The sequence below is a fragment of the Papaver somniferum genome, chromosome 2 (genome assembly GCF_003573695.1).
Source record: "Papaver somniferum cultivar HN1 chromosome 2, ASM357369v1, whole genome shotgun sequence".
NCBI classification, from domain to species: Eukaryota; Viridiplantae; Streptophyta; class Magnoliopsida; order Ranunculales; family Papaveraceae; genus Papaver; species Papaver somniferum.
The window spans coordinates 103,253,495-103,270,788 of NC_039359.1; positions in this window are offsets into that span (position 1 = coordinate 103,253,495).

A 17,294-nucleotide genomic window follows, 5' to 3' on the forward strand; every position below is an offset into this window, starting at 1 on the left:
TGTAGGTTTTCTCTTATCTTTTTGGTTTGATCCAAGAGTACATATATGGAATACTGAAATATGTGCTTTAATTCAGTTAGATTTTATGGATTCATCACTTCTTCTTGACATGCAGTTGAGTTTTAGTTCAGGAATTTCGCAGTACATATATGTCGTACTAGTTGAAACTTCTTCCGATTCCGTTTTATTCCGAGTTTTGCCACTTTTTTTGGTTTTGATTCATGAGTTCGTATATGAAATACTGAAGTATGTTCTTTGATTCGGTTATATTCATGGATTCATCATTTCTTGACATGCAGTTGAGTTTTTCGTTTATGAATCCGCAGTATGTATATGTCGTACTGATAAAAACTTCTTTTGATTCTGTTTTATTCATATAGTTTTGCCACTTTATTTTGGTTTGATCCTATGTGAAATACTGAAATAGATGCTAGTTTTGTTGTTGTGCTTTAATATTTTTATATTCTGGTCACATTTACAGGTTCAATATGTCCAACGGATACATACTCTATATGTAAGCAGTGTGGCGGATATATACTCAGATTTGTAAGCAGTGTAGCAGATATGTACTCAGATTTGTAAGCATTGTAGCAGATATGTACTCAAATTTGTAAGCAGTGTGGCAGATATGTACTCAAATTTGTAAACAGTGTGGCAGATATGTACTCAAATTTGTGGTCATTTATACGTTTTAATTAAATTTGGACCTCCAGATAAATAAAATCCCGATTTGGTAGAAGTATGTTATTTCGAGAATAGGGTATATTAGTCATTTCCATGTTTTCAAAGAACTTCGGACCCTAGGATAAGAATAAAATCCGGTTGGACCCTACTATAAATAACCTTATGGGCTTAGGACCAAACAAGAAATTTTTCTTTAGCAAATTGATACACTTATATTTCTTGGAGGATTGTACGTCATGGCATTCTTGAAAGTGAGCCTAACATCGAGGGGCGGAGCTACTTGAGGACTAGGGAGGACAGTTGTCCTCCCTAGAATCTTAGAATTGTCCATTTAGCCATTGTGTTTTAAGATTGTTTGGTATTTGTCCCCTCTCAAATGTTCTAAAATTGCAATAATAAGTCTAAAGACTACCACATTTTACATTTTTTGTTATAGTTTGTTTTAAAATGTACTAGTCACAGATTTGAACGGTATATAATTTCTTATAAGCATCAAATGTTTGTGGAAACTAAATAGAAGTAATTAATATTACGCAAAGTGAAGACAGGTTTTCTTCTAATAATTTGAACAGAAATACTTCCTCTTCCTCACGGTTATATACTTCTACTTCTCGTGATGCACCTTTCGTCAGTCTAATTAGAGAAGCTGGTTTGGATGATATGAGCTACTCGGGAAAATCTTTCACGTGGTCTTCAAATGTGCATGGTACAGGAATTCAAAGATCCAGATTGATAGAGCTCTCACTAATGCTGATTAGGACATCTCTTTCCCTGATGCAAAACTGACTCATCTTCCACAATACGGTTCGGATCACTGTCCAATAATGCTTGATTCTTCGCATAATGAAGCTGCCAAAAAAACGTAGCTGGAAATATTTCCAGTGTTATGAAAGGGACGAATCTCTGAAACCAGAAATTGAAGTTGCATGGAATCATCAGATCAACGGCTCGGATGCCCATAAGTTGTCACAAAAGCTTATTATCACCAGAAGATATGTTTCGAAGTGGAATAGGGAACAATTTGGTAACATTCAGAGTAACATCTATCTTCTACATCAACAGATGGATGTCATCCAAGCTGAAAGTCCTAATAGTTCTGCTACAAGTCAAGTGCTAGCCCTGGAGAATCATCTAGAGCATTGGCATCAAATACAAAACGATTTCTGGGGTCAAAAATCTAGAGATGAATACTATCTAGAAATGGATAGAAATACTAAACATCATCATGCTAGGGCAAACAAAAGAAGATAAAGGAATAATATCATGGCATTAAAGGATGAAGCTGGAAACTGGTGTACTTCTAGAATGGATCTAGAAAATTTAATGACAGAGCATTATGGGAAGCTGCACACTACTTGTTCACCAACCAAGAATGACAGCATCTTACAATGCATCCCAACAACAATCACAGAGTTTGACAACTGTGAGTTAATTCGCATACCTGATGGTGCTGAAATCTACAAGGTTTTAAAAGGGATGAAATCATGGAAAGCCCCTGGGCCAGATGGTTTTCCTCCTGGATTCTTCAAATCTCACTGGGACATTGTAGGTGGTGATGTTATAAACATGGTACAACAATTCTTCCGTACTGGTTTCTTGTTGAAGAGTCTAAATACTACAAGTATTTCCTTGATTCCAAAAACAAATAATAAGCAATTCCCGTCATATCTACGACCAATTTCTTTATACAATACATCGTACAAGATTATATCTAAAATTATATCTTCTCGCATGAAGAAGGTGACGGGAAAAATAATATCACGATTACAGGCAGCGTATGTGCAAGGAAGACAAGCGTGAAGAAACTAATTATCTTGCTCTGAAACTCGACATGTCTAAGGCATTCGACAGGCTTGAATGGTCTTTCCTACAAGATGTGATGCTTCAAATGAGGTTCTCTTCTGAGTGGTGTAATCTTATAATGCAGTGTATCTCCACAACAAACATATCGATTCTTTTGAATGGCTCACCTTGTGCAACATATAAACCATCAAAGGGAGTCAGGCAAGATGATCCCCTCTCACCTTACCTGTTCATCATAGTAATGGAAGCTTTTTCCAGACAATTATTTCATGCTGAACAGCTACAACTCATTGAAGGTATTAAAATTTCTCCCACAACTCCTCCTATCTCACATTTGTTTTTCACGGACGATTGCCAACTTTTCATGAAAGTTGATTTTATAACGTGAACAATGTGCTGAGGATTATTGAATACTTTAGTGCAGCATCTGGACAGCTGGTGAATTTTAATAAATCCACTGTACACTTCAGTTCTAATGTCCCACAGAGATTTTGTAGGATGATTACAAGAAGATTGAAGGTCCCAAAGATGCAAGTTGATGAAAAGTATTTACGCATTCCTCTTACCATTGGTAAGAAGAAGAAAAGAAGTTTCTCTCAACTAGTTGATAGAGTTACTGGCAGGCTGAATTCATGGGATAGTAAAACCATGTCGCAATGCGGAAAATCTTTAATGATCAAAAATGTTACCAACACGATACCAGCTTACACTATGAGTTGCTTTCAAGTTCCCGTTGATATTTTCAATCAGATTGAAGCTGCACAGAGAAGATTTTGGCGGGGGTTTGAGGAAAAAAGAGGTACTTATGTTACTTCTTGGAAACACTTAGAGCGACATAAGAATTGTGAAGGGCTAGGTTTTAGAAATCTAAAGATTCTAAACCAAGCTCTTCTTGTTCGTGCTGCTTGGAGAATATGTACAAGTTCGGACACTCACTGGAGTAAGGCTATCCAAGCCAAATATTTCACACATACCAGTCTACTTCATGCTAATATTAAGACCAATTTCTCATGGGCCTGGAAAGGCATCCAAAAGCAGATTACTTTTATTAAGCAACATAGAGGCACCAAAATCAAAATTTGGTTGGATGTTTGGATTTTGGGTTTAAATACTCCACCAGTTCCTAAAGAAGGAGTTGAAGATAGTGAATCTTACGTCTGGGTAAGTGATCTTATAAGTCATGATACAAGGCACTAGAATCATAATCTTATTCAACACTTGTTTGACCCTCAAACAGCTGCCAGAATTCTACGTATGAGAATACCAGATTTAGCTGATGATAAACTCATTTGGAAGTTAACCAAGAATGGTTCCTTTACTTTGAAGTCCGCTTATAACAAGTTGTATGAACTCAGTCAAGGAAATGTACAAGTTTCTACTACAATTCAGAACACGGAGATTAAATGGAAGGATTTATGGAGTATCCAAACGTGGCCAAGGATAATACACTTTTTTTGGAAGTGTTTTACTGACATCTTACCTACAAAAGTGAAACTATCAATAAATTGCCATTACATCAACAGGCAGTGTTCTTTATGCAATCAGTATGAGGAAACACTTATGCATGTTCTATTCCAATGTCCTTTTTCTAGGGCAGTCTGGTCGCTTATCCCTGGTGGTTCTCTGGCTTTAACGGGAGTGTACAATAACATGGCTGATATGTTCGATAGTTGGCTAAAACAAAGACTGCAACAAAACTCGTTTACAGATTGGTTTCAGACAATGTTGGTGGTCACTTGGTCCATATGGAACACAAGGTGTGAAGTGAACTTTCAACAGTTGAAGACTCGACCTCCAATGGTGGCAAAAAAGGCTTTAAGCTTTGCAGCTTATCTGGAAAATCTGTATAGCAGAGTTCATAGCCAGACTAACACAATTCCTACATCTCTGTCAGTTGAAAGATACTGGCAGGCTCTGATCTACCCTTTCCTTAAAATAAATTGTGATGCATCATATGATATTAACAATGGTTCTACAGGCATTGCACTAATTCTTCGTGATTGTGCAGAAACATGGAGGGGAGGTGCTTCAAAGTGCTATGCAGGAATAACTAGTTCGAAACAGGCGGAGTGTCTAGCTTACAGTTAATTGGTGTCAGGAATTGCAGCTTACACATATCATTCTGGAGACAGATCTCAAAGAAATTTAAAGATACATTAATAAAGTTGTAGCTACGATTGCTTGGGAAAGTGAAACCCTCCTTATTGATGCTATGAATAAACTTAGTTATTTTGTTAATTGGGAATGTAGTTTTGTCCCAAGGATATGTAATAAAGCCGCTGATATTCTAGAAAAATACAGCAGAAGGCATAAAGTTACTAGAGTTTGGTTAGACCATCCTCTTGAGATCATTGAATCTCAAATATTGTCAGACATTTCAATCTCAAGTTAATATCATCTTCACTTTTGCATCAAAAAAAAAAAAAAAAAACTAAACAGAAGTAGCATAAAATCAGAGCAAATTACAATTTAGGTGTCATCTAATACAGCAAAAAAACATCAAAAAATTTGTGCGGTCTGCGGCCGCCAATATGTATATAGTGGTGCTTGTTTTGGTATTCCCATTTGTCCCCCTACCATAGAACTCTGGCTCCGCCACTGCTAACATCTGAAGCAAATTCAGATGATGTTTCATATTCATTCAATACAAGCTTTTTCTTAATAGTAATCCATCGGATTTTTGATAAGGCTACCATAATCAGGAAACTCTAATTTTATTGGATCGACGGGAGAATTAAAAACATGCCCATTCTTGTGTTTCATTATTGTGGTCAAGATTGGACCACATTTTTTCTTCACAACATCTCTTCTCGATTTTGCTTCTACGGATGAAGATGTAGATGGGGTGAGTGTTCCGATTCACTGAACGAATATGGGCGCTTTATTCCACCACCTTTCTTGGTGGCTGGTTCTCTGAAATTCAGAGTTCTTCTATCAGAAACCGAAGAAACAGAACCACCACCACCACTGGAAAAGAATTTGAATTGCTCATTGAATGCATGCGAAAGTGTCTCCGCTAAAGTATGCAAGGAATGATCTTTGGGGTTGTAGAAGATTGCGTCGTTGAATGTTAGCCTTATATCTACAGCGAACTCTAATGGTGTTTTGTATACATCTGAGTCAAGCTTAGACTGAACTGTACCAAGATCCATCGGGTTGTCAATGAGAAGCTTTAATATCACTGGATCTACAAGAGAACCAAATGCAGACCTGCTGTTTGGCTGCTTCATTAATTTCTTGGGATTTTTAACAAACTGCCACACTTGCAAATCCCGATTCAAGAAAATGCCACCGTTTTTTCCAGAGTTTATTAAATGCCATAACCGTTAGTTTTTCCGTCAGGACCCACACACTCGGTCTTTTTCGCTGACTCGGTCAAAAGAATCTGTCACGATTTACATATTTACCCTTGAAAACCCTATTATACTAGAATTGGTGATTGTTGTTATTTGTTGATCTCGGTGATGGATGAGAAGAAACAGTAGAGAAACGGGTTTGTGATGTTCTTGAGAGAAGACAATGGAGAATTTCAGGGGGAAGTGGAACTTGAGTATGAGTGGGCTCTCGAAATCAGATGGGTTCAGAGATGAAGAACAAGGGTTTGAAGAACTTGTAAAGAATAGAACATGGGTTTGTGTTGGAATCGTTGTTAGAGAGAAAGAATGATGATGGTTGCTGATGGAATTTACATAAGAATAGGGTTTGATTGGGTTTTGCTGTGAAGTTGCCGTCGCACCGAGGAGAAGAAGAGGAATTGGAGATGAGGTTCATGAACTGCAGGAGATCGAGCTCAAGGTATTGTTGTTTTATTGAGGGAAATGGATCTGAGAAATTGCAGTTATGAAGCTACATGAATGGGTGTTGCAGAGTGTGTATACAATAGATGAATGTTAGGACAGAGATTTAAAGCTACAGTTTACGGAGAAACTGAATTGGTTGCTTCTCAAATGGTCAAGAACAAATTGAAAGGGGTTCTGAGTTCTGGTACGAATTAGGAGATGGGTTTGCTCGAATTGCAATCTGATGCCAACAAAGATGGTGGAGCAGATCGGAGAGATGATTCTGGTGGCCTTGAATTGTTAAGAACTGTTTGAGTTGTGTCGGCTGAGTTGAATCTATAATTGATTGAATTAGTGAAAAATCTGTAATTGATTTAATCATCTTACGACTCATTGATCAATGGAGGAGATGAACAAATTTTAAGAGTCGTCTTTGATGGATTAGGGTCGATGGGTTTGTGCTAAATTGAAAGTTTGGATGAATTAAGCACCAAAAGAACATGGAATGGTGCTACTGCTTCCGTTGTTTTTGATGATGAATAATGCAAGACTAAGCTATTACTGTGTGTCTGAGAAGGTTTATGAGTATGGGTGTGTATGGAATTCGAAGTTGCAGGTCCAAAGAGAAATCATACTACAGGGAAATGTGCTAGCTTCCAATTACAAGTTTCGCACATAACATGTTTGACGAAAGGCCTAAGAGAACGAATTACCCACTGTATTATCAATGGCAGTAATTATGACGTTAATTCAGGAATTCTTTGCAAGATTTGTGGCTCCAATTAAGTTATTCTTCTTACCATGTATTTGTATATATTACTTAGAATAGTTAGCTAAATAGTCAATGGCATTAGCTGTATATTTTGTTGCCTAATTTAGGTTGTACATTATTCTCATTTAAAGACGATGATATCAATAGAGAAGGCATTCAGCCATTTCGCGTACATGATTGTTATGGATTTGCTGCTGTGGTTGTAGATGACAGTGATGGTTTTATGATCTCAATGGAATGTAGCCACCGGTGGTGATGGTTTTTGAGTTCTCGGCTTTTGTTTCGAGGGCACAAATGTCATTTACTAAGCTGGATAACTGCCACCTATGCACTAATGGATGTTAACTGTTCTTTTGAAAAAAACGGGATGGAAAAGGTCAAATGTATGGCATTTAATAAATTCTAAAAAAAACGGTGGCATTTTCTTAAACTGCAAATTGGAAGTGTGGCACTTCATAAAAATTCTTTAAGATTAAAGCACACACCGTCTTTTTTGGTTGGCAATAAGACCTCTGGTTGTCTAATATCAGGATTAGGAAAAGAGAAATACCACCACCATCGAATTCAAATCCTTCATTGGAATTTTATAAGAAGAGTGACTGCGAAATCATGCACAGGACCTGTGCGATGGTACGCTAATGCGTTACTGAATGTCGGCGTAACATGTGTCGCAAATTCTGGTGGTGTTTTATATTCATCAGCAGCAAGTTTATGCCTAACCGTACCAAGATCCATGGGATTTTTAATGATCTCATGACAGCGTGGAAGATTCAACGCAACTGGATCAATAGGCTGACTAAAAATAACCGCCGACTGATCACCTGTTAACAGGTTCTCCAAGATTGCCAAGTTTTGGTCTTTCAGACCACCACCTTTCTCTGCTGTCTTTGAGAACTCCACTTGTTTAACATTACTATCAGAATCCAATTCAGTCCACTGCCTTTCCTGGTTGGAGATAAGACCTCTGATTGTCTAACATTACCCAGCTGATCCATCGGGGAAAACGGGTCTGCCACCAACATCTGAAAGAAAGTTGAATCTCTTGTTGAATTTATTTAGAAGCCTTTCAGCTACATCATGCACAGCATTACCTACAGGATTGTAACGCATTATTGAATCTTAGCCTCGCATTATTGAATGTTAGCCTGACATCTTTAGCAAACTCTGATGGTGTTTCATATTCATTGGAAGCAAGCTTCTGCCTAACCGTTCCAAGATCCATGGGATTTGTAATGCACTCATTATAGTCATGCAGATCATATGTGACTGGATCAACAGGCACATTAAAAATATGACCAAACTTATCGTTCATCAAGTTTTCCAAAATTTCGAACATTCTTTCTTTACTGAACCTGTAAGACCACCACCTTTCTGGGTTGGCATGAATGTAGTACTAGAAGTAACTCTATCAGAGTTTGACGAGGAAACAAATCCAACACGATCAGTAGAAATATGCTGAGACCTAGACGCAACAAGTGATGACCTTAACTCAGGTAACTTCCTTAAAATATCTGAAATATCTTCTTCAATGACAGTAGTGTCATACCTGACTTTATGAATGTAACACAAGCACAGACTTGGTCTATCTATACCCAGTAAACCCATTGCAAAGAGTCTTCCAGGAAATTTCTCTTTTTTCCATGTACAAGTTACAAGAATCACAAGATAACACTGGAAGATATGCACAGCGCCAATCAACAGTATTCAGGAAAAAAAAAAGTATTATAAACCACTGACTTTTAGTTCAGTATAGATTTCTACTATAAAAGGAAGGGCTGAAAACAATGTTATGGGTTTGCTCAAGTATCCTTTTCATTTGGGAGTCATCATAATTTTGGGTTCCTCGGCAACTTTACATTGATCAACAACCTAATGTCTACATACTATACTATAATATCCTACCCTGAACATTCTTTAGATACCAGTTTAAATGCGCTCATTTACATCTACCCTTCTGCCTAAAATACTCACAAAATCTGAACCGGGATTTTATGCAAGCCGTCCATCGCAATGCAAAAGCCTCCCATATATATGCAGTATTAAGTAAAGCATTATGTGTAACTCATAAGCCCCAGTTACTGAGATTTTACAATTTGGACAAAAGGAGGTCTCTTCCATATTAGCTCCTTCAACAGGTATTGCTATCTTTGTCAGTTATCAGCTTCAAGGTCGGCACCGTACTGAGCTAACCGAAATGATTAACAGCATCAGCATGATTAACAGAACCATCGTCTATGCTGGCATGTACTTGCCTACCACCAAACCTGAAATGGGAAACACAAATTAGAGAAATAAAAGGGGTGCACCCATGTAAGTGATTAATCGCTGAAAATAATTCGTAAACCGGCTCTTTCTGTTCTGCTTGTAAATATATATGCAGGTCTGAACTAAGCGACTTCGAAGGAAATTTTTAATGCCATACAGACTACAAAGTAGAAAGACAAAGCCAAAGTAAGACGGGGGGAACTATGGGTATGGTTAGTTGTCAAAACTTCAATGCCACTAATAGAGTTTATTCATTATTTCCATATCCAGTAACATATTTCAATGCAGATCTGGAAACTGTTTTCATCAAGTACAGATTGTGTACTTCCTCTCAGCATTGACGTGAGTACCACACATGTTCCTCAACAGATGGGCGTGCTGCCATGTTTTCAGTTTCTCAAGGGATGTATGTACGTACATCCATTTGCAGTTTGAGTAGTTGAACATGATGATAAAAAAAGTTTTGGACCCAAAAGTGAGGCAGTACTTACCATCTTCCATTCATTAGCTCTATACACTTGTAAGCATCCTTTGTATCTTTGAATCTCACCAGAACAACTCCTTGAGGATGGTTCTCGCATACCTGCAAGCAAAAAAGCAGAATGTAAATATTTTAGCTCAACAATCAGCATCAGAAACATTGTCTTCAAGCAGGAGAAATAAGCTCACACGACTCCAACAATAATTTTGGGCTTTTAGTCATGACTACCAGTAGTAGCACACAGTCAACAGATGAATCATATTGGGAACCAAGAAAGGTAAATTAATTTTACTACTCTCATACAGAGAATGAAGGAAAAATGAAAAGTGAACAAACAAAAATGTCGAGAAATTGATATCACCCACAAGCGGTATATGCCTTTCAATGGTATTGGAACAATCTGTGTCCATATCTTAACAGTTCTTGTAATCTGTGTCAATCATCTCCGAGACTCCATCAATATATTTCAGACAGGAAAAACAGCAAAAAATTCATGAGGGTTCTCTCTGTACCTTAACTAGCTCCACTGGACCAAGTTTCAGGCATTCCTCCTCAACATCTGACTTCAGCTCGGCCTTTAAGTTAACATCAGACTGCAAAGATGGATATATATATAGTTAAGCAACTCACATATTCAAAGACTGCCCAACAGAAATTCAGAACCTGTATTACATTTTCCCTTCAGATGTCTACTTACCCTCATTTCAGCAGGTGTGAACATAAACCGAAGAATAACAGTAGCTGGAATCAACACCTTGCTATCATCACGCCCCCCTGCACAATGAAAGAAAGTTAAGTTATGGACTTCTGAGCCGTATGAAATACATTTGGTGCTAGACCAACACTCGTGTATCTTAACTTTTTTTGACTGAACCATCAAATGCTGTCAACTTATATAGTTACATGAGAATATCAACACTCTGGTCTGTGCTGAAAAAGCTATAGTTTATCATAGCCAGAAGTAAGTCCATGAAAACATATCAAGAACCAACAGATTTTAACCATATACACCATGTATTCTATAGCATACAGAAAAAAGACACCACTGCAAGATGAGACTTACCCCATCCAAGTATCTTGTCCTCATTTTTCTTGTTTTTATCTACTTGCTTTGTTATAAATTCATCACCTGCAAAACAAGTTAGAGCTTGTTGTTAAGATAGTCACAAGAATATTAGTGAAACTAGATACCAAGAATTATAATCATGAAACTGTTATACATGAACTGACGTTGGAAACTTACGCCACCATTACTTTACCTTTCTGCTCAAATTTTGCTGGGCTGACGGTCATAAGAGGAGTTCCACCAGGTCGGAAAGGTGCCCCATCCAAAATTTTAATTGCTAGCTCAACAGAAGGTTCCTAATGGGAAAAAAAATATCCAAGAAAATAAACGTCTAGTACAATTAAATTTCCTGTACCAACCATCAGTTAACAGATGAAAATATTACCTTCATGTAAGACACGGGTGCATCTCCTTCCTTCCTTCCTGTCTCTCTATCAACATAGTTCTTAACACGAGGCTTTTTCGTTTCAGGGTCCTGTATCATTTAATCATACGCGTCAGTTACAACTGCAACACGGCAGAAATTTGTGGAAATCAAGAAAGAATGAATGAAAGAGTGTTTTTCCACTCAGAGGTAAGCACTCTCTTTTATAGATTGAATTTGTACTGTTACAACTATACCCTTAAAGGGTGAAAATATCTAAACACTATTCACCAACACTGTACACTATTCCTATCCTGCATAACTAGATGTATACAGATTTATAGCTATGCACAACTCTTGAACCTATGCACTACATAAGTAACCAGACCATGAGACTAATATTTCAACACTCCCCCTCAAGCAGGTGCATGGATATCTAGCATACCAAGCTTGTCAATGAAAGAGTTGAATGTTCGACTTGGAACTCCTTTTGTTAAAATGTCTGCAATCTAATGTTCAGTTCTTACAAAAGGAGTGCTGATGACCCCTTCATCTAATTTCTCTTTGATGAAATGTCTGTCCACTTCCACATGCTTGGTTTTGTCATGTTGGACTGGATTGTGAGCAATGTTGATGGCAGCCTTGTTATCGCAATGCAACTTCATTGGACCTTTAGGCTTGAAACCAGTTTCTGCCAATAGTACTCTTAACCATAACAACTCACATATTCCATGAGCCATAGCCCTAAACTCTGCTTCTGCACTAGATCTGGCTACGACTGATTGTTTCTTGTTGCGCCAAGTTACTAGGTTTCCTCCCACAAATGAGCAATATCCGAAGGTAGACCTACGATCAATCACTGAGCCTGCCCAATCTGCATCTGTGTATGCTTCAACCTATGTGTGGTTATTCTGGGAAAATAGCAACCCTTTTGCTGGTGCAGACTTTAGGTAGCGAAGTATTCGATACACTGCGTCCATATGTGTCTCTCGTGGAGCATGCATAAACTGGCTTACAACACTCACGGAGTATCCAACATCAGGACGAGTGTGATAAAGGTAAATAAGTCTTCCCACTAACCTTTGATATCTTTCTTTATTCACCGGAATGCCGTCAGTGTCTTCTCCAAGCTCCTGATTTGGTTCAATTGGAGTATCAATAGGCTTGCATCCTAACATCCCTGTCTCAGCTAGAAGATCTAGGACATATTTCCTTTGAGAGATGTAGATACCTCTTTTTGATCTTGCCACTTCAATTTCTAGGAAGTAGCACAACTCTCTTGGGCCCTTTACCTCAAATTCTTTGGCCAAGTAAGATTTTACCTTCACCATTTCTTCCACATCATCACCTGTCATTATAATGTCATCCACATAGACAATAAGCAATGTGAGTTTTCCGTTCCTTGAACGTTTGATGAATAAGGTATGATCTGCCTGACTTTGTCGAAATCCATATCTCTGCATCCTTTGGGTAAACCTTACAAACCATGCCCTAGGAGACTGCTTCAAGCCATACAAGGATTTATGTAACTTGCATACTTTTCCTTCATTAGCAGCTGCTTGAAATCCAGGTGGAATGTCCATGTATAGTTCCTCTTCTAAATCACCATTAAGAAAAGCATTCTTCACGTCGAACTTATGAAGTGGCTAATCCTTGTTTGCTGCCAAAGATAACAAGACACGAATAGTGTTCATCTTAGCAACCGGAGCAAAGGTTTCTCGATAGTCAATTCCATAATTCTGAGTGTAGCATTTAGCTACTAATCTTGCCTTATGTCTTTCAATTGTTCCATCAGACTTGAACTTCACAGTAAATACCCATTTACAACCAACTGTCTTCTTCCCTTTTGGAAGTTTGACCACATCCCGGGTGTCATTCCTGTCTAGAGCTTCCACTTCTTCAAAAGTAGCTACTTTCCACTTTGGATCAGCAAGAGCATCTTCAATCCTTGTAGATATACTCACAGATGATAAGTTATATGCAAAAACAACATAAGTAGGTGATAGCCGATGAGAAGACACAAAATTGGAAATAGGGTGGTCAGTAGAAAAACTATATTGAGTTGGAGGTTTACGTATACGACTAGGATATCTATCTTCCTTAACATTTATGGGATCATCAGCTGCGTCGACATCTCTGACATTTGTGGTCTCATCAGCTGCATCGACATCTCTGACATTTGTTGACTCATCAGCTGAAACATCATCTTCATTAACTCTTAAATTAGTCTCAGCAGGAACTGTAGGAGGTTCTGATTCCGCCACCTGAGGAGCCTTGTCTCTTCGTCTGTAAACCTGAACCGGTGGCCTAGCAACCTTGGGTTGAGGAGGTTGAGGAATAGCACTTTCCTTAGGTATTGGACTAGGAAGATCAAACCAAGGCTGATCTTCACAGTATGTTCTATGCTCCCCCTGAAGAGAAGTCGTTGAATACTCTGATAAGTAGGCTTGATCTTCACAAAAGGTTACATCCATGGATACATAGATTTTTCCCGTGGGAGGGCGACAACACTTGTAGCCTTTCTGTGTAGCTGAATAATTCAACAAGACACATTTAAGAGCTCTTGGATCCAATTTACTCCTATCTTGTTTATGGACATGCACATAGCAAACATACCCAAAAACTTTTATAGGAGAAGAATCATGTGGTTGTCGTGAAGTGCTTGAAGAAAGAACATCACACGGTGTTTGAAAATTCAGAACCCGAGAAGGAATTTTGTTAACCAGCCGTGCTGCGGTCATGACAGCATCACCCCAGAATCTTTTTGGCACATTCATTTGGAACAACAAGCACCTAGTGACTTCTAATAGGTGACGATTTGTCCGCTCAGCAACTCCATTTTGCTGTGGGGTATCAGTACACGAAGTTTGGTGGACAATGTCATGTTACAAGAAGTAAGAGGAGAGACCTTGATTTAGATACTCGCCACCTCTATCAGATCTTAACACCTGAATTTTTCTGTCAAACTGGGTTAGAACAAACTTATGAAAGCTTTTGAAGACGGCATGAACATCGCTCTTATCTTTCAATAAGTGAACCCAAGAGACCCGAGAATAATCATCAATGAAGGTAACAAACCAACAAAAACCAGAATTAGTAGTGACACGTGAAGGACCCCAAACATCACTATGTACGATAGCAAAGGGAGACAAACTTCTATTCATGCTTAACGGGTAAGGAACACAGTGATGTTTAGCTAACTCACAAACTTCACAATGAAATTTGGATATATCAAGTTCTGAAAAAAACTTAGGAAACAACCTTTTTAAATACCCGAAGGAAGGATTCCCTAATCGTTTATGCCATAGCCAAACTTGTTCTTCAGGACCCGGCACACTTGTTGAATTATAGGCTCTTAAACTGTCATCTTGTTTCGCCTCCTGTAATTCCAAGTACTATAGACACCCTCTCTCTTTGCTTAAGCCAAGTGTTTCTCCAGTGAGAATATCCTGAAAAACACAATGAGTCTCATAAAAGGTAACCTTGCATTTCAAAGCTTTGGTTATCTGACTGATTGAGAGAAGGTTGGAAGAAAGATTCGGAACATATAACATCTTAGAAAGAGACATGGAACTAGTTATTGGAACACGTCCTTCACCAGAGACAATAATTGGAGATCCATCAGCCGTTTGAATACATGGTTTACTAGGATTAGGATTATAGGTGGAGAAGCAATTGGACTCGGTAGACATGTAATCAGTTGCTCCACTGTCAACAACCCAAGAATCCTTAGATTTATCACGCCTGGAGTTCAATGCACTACCAATGTTACCTGATTGAGTGACTTAAGTAGACCCACCATAATTTTCCACGGACGACTTCATTCTAGCATAGTCCTTTATCAACTTTTCCAGCTGAACTTGATATGGGTAAGAGGAAACACTAGGTAGTGATGATGATGAAGGATGAAAATCTCATTCACCAGTTGTGTGGTACGATCTCGAACCACCACTGTGACCTCCTCTTCTTCCTACAAACAGATTACCCGCTCTTCTATTACCATTATTGTTACAACTATCACAAATGGATGAAGTAACACCGTTCAAAACAGAACTCTCATGAGGTACCGGAGATATCAGAGCTACTATTTCAAGAAGTAGTTCCGATACTGCTTTGACACTCATACTATTGCTATGAGAAAATTCTAGATGAGCTAAACTCCTAGAATGAGACAAACTACTATTCTCAGAAGTACTAGCCATAGATCTACTTTTAACTCAACAAACAAAGTCAAATTTCAGGGAAAAACAACTTACAAACAGCCACAGGTTCTTCAAGAACAACATTTTGCAACTTCCTTGAAATAACTTTAGGATCTAACTTCAAGATCTTTAATCACGGATCGAAGCGACAGTAGATCAATCTAAAGAAGGAACTAAGATGGGTTTTCTCTTCTTTCTCTCTTGAGCTCTGATACCATGTGGAAATCAAGAGAGAATGAATGGAAGAGTGTTTTTCCACTAAGAGGTAAGCCCTCTCTTTTATAGATTGAATTTGTACAGTTACAACTATACCCTTAAAGGTTGAATATATCTAAACATTATTCACCAACACTGTACAATATTCCTATCATGCATAACTAGATGTATACAGATTTATAGTTATGCACAACTCTTGAACCTATGCACTACATAAGTAACCAGAATATGAGACTAATATTTCAACAAAATTAAGTGTTGTACATATTCCAAAATGTCTAATATAGTATTTGTTCTTAATCTTAGTAAGGTTGGAACATAGTTTAAAGTGCTATTAAGAAGTGAGAGCAAACTATGGACATAGAAAGACACCTCAGAACTAATATAATGAAATTTGGGAATTTGGATTGGAGTCAAGACAAAAAATCCCACTCCAAGAATAAAGAAATTGTCTCTGACTCGTTAATAATAACAATAAGGCTACATCAATTTCACACTAATGAAAGATGCAATCAGTGCCAAAATAAATAGGTATTGGCTATTAAGTGGAAACATTCTCAATTATAGAATGAATAAGGGTAAAACCACTTATAAAGGTTAACCGTGAACCACATAAGAAAGAGTCAACTACAGAATTTGGCATATAATCAAGTATGTCATTCAAGTTCGAAAATGGACACCATCGGAGTCCTATACAACATGTTGATAGGTACACCACCAACAAGGAAGATATGATGAACTCAAATCACTAATGACTTTTCTTATGCTATGGAGTCCTTAATGGACTGAAAGAGTAACTGCAACAGCACCCAGCAACTTACCAGTTGGATAAAAATATACTATTAGACTGCTGCCTCAGCCAAAATAGAATGTACTAACCTTGTCTCTCTCTAAAGCACAGGCGAGCGCTTCAAATCACGTTTCTTGGTGGCTGGTTGTCTGGAACCTCCACCTCTGGAAAACGATTTGAACTGCTCATCAAACCGATGCAGAAGTTCCTTTGCTAAAGTGTGAACTGGATGACCTTTGAGATTGTATAACATTGCGTTATTGAACGTAAGCCTCACATCTATGGCGAACTCTGATGCTTCTTTATACTTATCATATTCCAGCTTAGATCGAACCGTGCTAAGATCCATGGGTTGCTTAATGAGGGTGTAATAGTCAGGAAGCTTTAACTTCACTGGATCTACAGGGGAACTAAATGGATCCTTGCTGTAAGGATAACCAATTAGGTTGTTTAAGATCACACTACATTTCCTATTATCAGACCTTGTAAAGATAATCGCAGAATGCTGACCACCCATCAGTGGATTCTTAATTCCAAGACATTCATTCTTCCCAGATAATTCACCATTCTTCTCAGTTTGATTCAACAACTCTTGTTTAATATCACCCAATTGTTTGATTACCCTTCCTTTCCTGCAACCGGTAGAAATACACTGAGACCTAGAAGCAGCAAGTGATGACCGTAAATCTGGTAATTTCTTTAATATAGCTGCCCTGGCCTTTTGAGCCATCATATTCTTGATTTGCAACTTAGCTGCCCTGGCCTTTGTGAGCCAGCGTATTCTTGATTTGCAACTTTTGTTCCACCTGAAGCTTTAATTCAACTTCATATGGAACCTTCTTCAACTCTGCTTCCTTCTTCAATTCAACATC